This window comes from Myotis yumanensis, unplaced genomic scaffold (assembly GCF_028538775.1).
Source record: "Myotis yumanensis isolate MYYU_CA2020_CCGP unplaced genomic scaffold, mMyoYum1.0.hap1 SCAF_1, whole genome shotgun sequence".
NCBI classification, from domain to species: Eukaryota; Metazoa; Chordata; class Mammalia; order Chiroptera; family Vespertilionidae; genus Myotis; species Myotis yumanensis.
The window spans coordinates 225,518,971-225,523,171 of record NW_027223752.1 but is presented as its reverse complement, the minus strand read 5'-3'; positions in this window follow the sequence as shown (position 1 = coordinate 225,523,171).

The following is a 4,201-nucleotide window of genomic DNA, read 5'->3' as shown; positions in this document are numbered from 1 at the left end:
AGGGAATTAAATGGTATGAGATCCGTGGCTATTATTATTATCAATAACAAAAAAAAAAACATGCATAGAGGAAATTTTGCCCAATGCTCAGCAAAGCTGTTGAAAGGATTATGAAGCAGGTGATTTGTGGCAGGGAGAGAGGGACACACACACACACACACACACACACACACACACACACACACAGAAAGGCAGAGCTGCCCAATTTAGGAACAATAGCGAGCTTGCTTTTTTGGCTGAGCATGGAATGCAATTATTCCCTCACTTCACAAACATTTGAAATTTATGCTCTAGGAATAAAAGAAGTTAGAGGAATTTGTACCCATTTGAAAAGCTAATGGGTAATGTTTCACTGTAACGAAGAAGCAGCACAGCCTTGACTGGGAATCTATACCGCGGAGCTTACAGCCTGGCTCACCTCACACTTGCCGGAACCCCACTTAGGGCCTTGAAGGGAGCGCACACTGGCTCCGGGGTAGCATCGTACACATATTGGAGTCTTCCACTCGGGGCTCCTTGAGGAGAGCTTTTGTGCATTTTCTCATAAAAAGAACGTGGCGATGTCTCACTTAATGGACTGATTAAGGACTCATTTTAGAAAAAAACAAGGGGGACTAGAGAAACAGCTGAAGCATCTGTTTTTTAACCGGTTTATAGAGCAGCAGAGAATAGCCTATAAGATATATTTCTTCACTAGGAGAAAAAATATGACTGAGTTTTGACTTAGGATGTCCTTGGGTTGGGATAAAATAGTAGCCTTCACACTTAATGTCTCTTGACTTCCCTCCTCTCTCTCCACTTTTATTTATTTTTTAACCTAAATTGTATGAAGGGCATTGAGCAAGAGCTAAGCAGGAGATGACATCGGAGAGGCTGGTTGGGACCAAGCTGTGCAAGGACCGTCGAAAGCCAGAGTGGGTTTCTCCTTACCTCCATACACAAGGTAGACACATGGACTCTTCCTGGGCAGGAGGCAGCACACATCGCAGTGGCAGGAGTCTGGGAATCTCCTTCCATTAGCAAGGTGGCCTCTGGATGGCACCAGACTTCTTCACAGAAGGAGAAAGAATGAGGTGCTCCTGGAAAGCTGGGAAGTCCTGTGCGCTGGAGGAGTTCATAAATTACAAGAGTGGTTCTAGTGCGCTCACCCATCCAAGTTCCGTTTGGGAAAAACTAACCCGGCCAAGGGATGAAGGCTGAGTTGGAGTGGGGACCCAGAGGACCTGGGGCAACCTCCTGGCAGGCCATCGCCGTGGTCATGGACAGAGACTGCTGAGGAGGACAGGAGGGTGGATGGGAATAATGTTGCAAGAACAGAGGGAGTCCATGTGACCTAAGATCACTTGGGATGGGGGGACGGGGGCGGGGGTGGGGCGGGCAGGAAGACAGCAGAGCCCCTCCAGGTGTCGGGGTGGGTGAGGAGGATTATAAGCTACAATGCCAAGTGCATGGGACAAAGAGGAGCAGTAGGTCTGGAGGCCAAGGGGATGTGTTCATTTGGGGCTGTGTTGAGGTGAAAGTGTCTTGAGATGCCAGTCAAGATGGACAAAGGGAAAAGCTCTGGGAGTAATTAGTGCGGGGGAGGAGGAGGTGGTGATGGCTAGGGTTGAGGAAGAGACTAGAGTCCCTGAAAAAGAGAAGGGCAGACCCCCACCTAGAGCACATGGGCTCGGCAGTCAGATTGCCTGGCCTCAGATTCACTGACCTTGACCATATTGCTTGATCTCTCTGTGCCTCAGTTTTCTCCTCTGTCAAAATGGGGATAAAAAAACAATCTTCGGGTTGCCAGGGAGAACTAATGAAGCCATAAGCACAAAACTCTTAACATCGTGCCTGGCACACAGACAGTTAAGTGTGAAGGCCATTATTTTATCCCAACACAAGAACACTCAATAAATAGCAGTTCTTAAAATGAGGAGGTGAGTCACAAGGGTTTGTGTATTTGAAGGCTCATCATAGTAGCTTTCCGCCCTTTATTAACGTGGCTTGCTATTACTTCCCATATAGTTTAAACCAAACACCACACACGGGCTTATGTAGGGTCATGGAAGTTAAATTAACCTTCGAATGTACGAGGTCCCTTCATGAAGGACAGCCATTCATTACTTAAGATCCCTGGCACTAATTACAGGTTCCAGTACATGAAAGTGTTGCTCCAATGAAATGTCCTTCTTTTTAAATGTAAGAGATGTGAAAATAAAGCACGCCAAGGGGAATGCCAATGCCTCAAACACGCTTTATCAAGATTGATGACTTCACGTGTAAAAACACGCCAACCATTGGTTTAGCCTGCGGTCAGACAAATCACGATAAATGGATTTGGCCACGGCTCTTCCTTTCGAAGGATGCCTCGGACAGGAGCTCTGGTCTTTCTCAATGATAAATAGATCCATGTGCATAGTAATATATTGGCATTCATAGGACACCACCAGCGAAGTGACTGAGTCTCTGGCGGCCTGCCATCTTTGCTTATTGCTTTAATAATTGAATGAACTCAAAGGTCTTTTCATGTCTGCTAAATATTTGCGAGGGGTGGCTATAAGTTAATGAAACAGATTTTTTAATTTTAATAAATATGCCAGAGACAGGCATTCAGAGCCCTTTGGAGGTGCCGCTTTGACACCATTATGGAGACTCTGAACACTCTTGGAACATCTTTCTGGGACTTACCTTCCTAGTTCTTGGCACATTCTTTTAGATATACACACTACAGAATGATTTAAAAAGAACAGAAGTATGCCCGGCCTACATGGCTCAGTGGTTGAATGTCGACCTGTGAACCAGGGATTCCGGGTCAGGGCGCATGCCTGGGTTGCGGGCTCGATCCCCAGTAGGGGGCGTGCAGAAGGCAGCCGATCCATGGTTCTCTCTCATCATTGATGCTTCTATCTCTCTCTCTCCCTCACCCTTCCTCTCTGAAATCAATAAAACAACAACAACAACAACACACACACAGAAATAAATCAAATCTAAAGGGAAAAGAGAATCAACTACAGTAGTCGGCACTCTGCGGCTTGGCAAACGGCAGCTTGTGAGCCACATGCGGCTCTTTGGCCCCTTGAGTGTGGCTCTTCCACAAAATACCGACTTCTGCACATGGACCACAAAGTTTCAATTGCACTGTACGTGCGCTCCCGCACGTGGTATTTTGTGGTATTTTGTGGAAGAGCCACACTCAAGGGACCAAAGAGCCACATGTGGCTCCTGAGCCGCAGTTTGCCGACCACGGGACTAGGATGATAAAGCACAGAGAAATCAGTATACAGATGTGCCTGGCACAAAAGCTGCACTAACATTTTCAAGGTGGGAAGCAAATTCATGTCTGAGCTTCCTGACAGCCAAGCGAAGAGGGGAACAGGGCCGGTTATGAGACCTACAGTCTTTATTAGACAAAGACATATATCACTTTCTCAGAAGAGGACCTGGCTCTTTTTCTTGGATAAAGATGACAATGAAACCATCTGCTTTGGTCTTGATGCTATCGGGTGGGGTGACTACTTGGTAACCCTTAGCTGTTTTGGAGGGAGCTTATTCTCGTCTGCAGCCTCACTCATCCACCACCAGAGGTGACCAGAAATTCATCCAAACCAGAAGCAGCTAGTGACAGGCTCACGCGAGGGCAGAATTGGGTGGGGAGAGGAATGTAAATAGTCGGTTCCTGTCCTTCTGTCCCCGCGCCCCCCACCACCCCCAGCACCTTTATCACTCTGCAAGTCTTATCTCCACCGCTAAGGTGGAAAGTTATTTAGAAATCTGGGAAAACTCATTGAAATCTGGACCCTCTGTTTGTCTCTCTTCCTTTGATTTATTCAAGTTTCTTTCAAGTACTACTTACGTGAGAGGTCTGGGTTGGCCAACAGTGGATTTTGAAGAGCGTGAAGCCAGGTGAGAAGGGGAGAGGAAGCTGATTTGCCAAGCAATTAAAAGGTGGTTTTGAAAAAATAATACATCCACCGTGTAAACACACTTCAAATAGGGCAAATAGTATCCATCAATAAGGCCACATTTTTATGTGTTCTTGCAGAGATATTAATATTTGTACATATTACATAGACACTTTCTGTTACATAAATGAAAATTTGTGATACAAACTCTTCCCTTGCTTTTTTTTTTTTTTTTTTTAACTTAATACATCTTGGAGAACATTGCCCCTGAGTTTCTATTAAGCCACTTTATTCTTTTAAAATTTGGAATGGTGTTC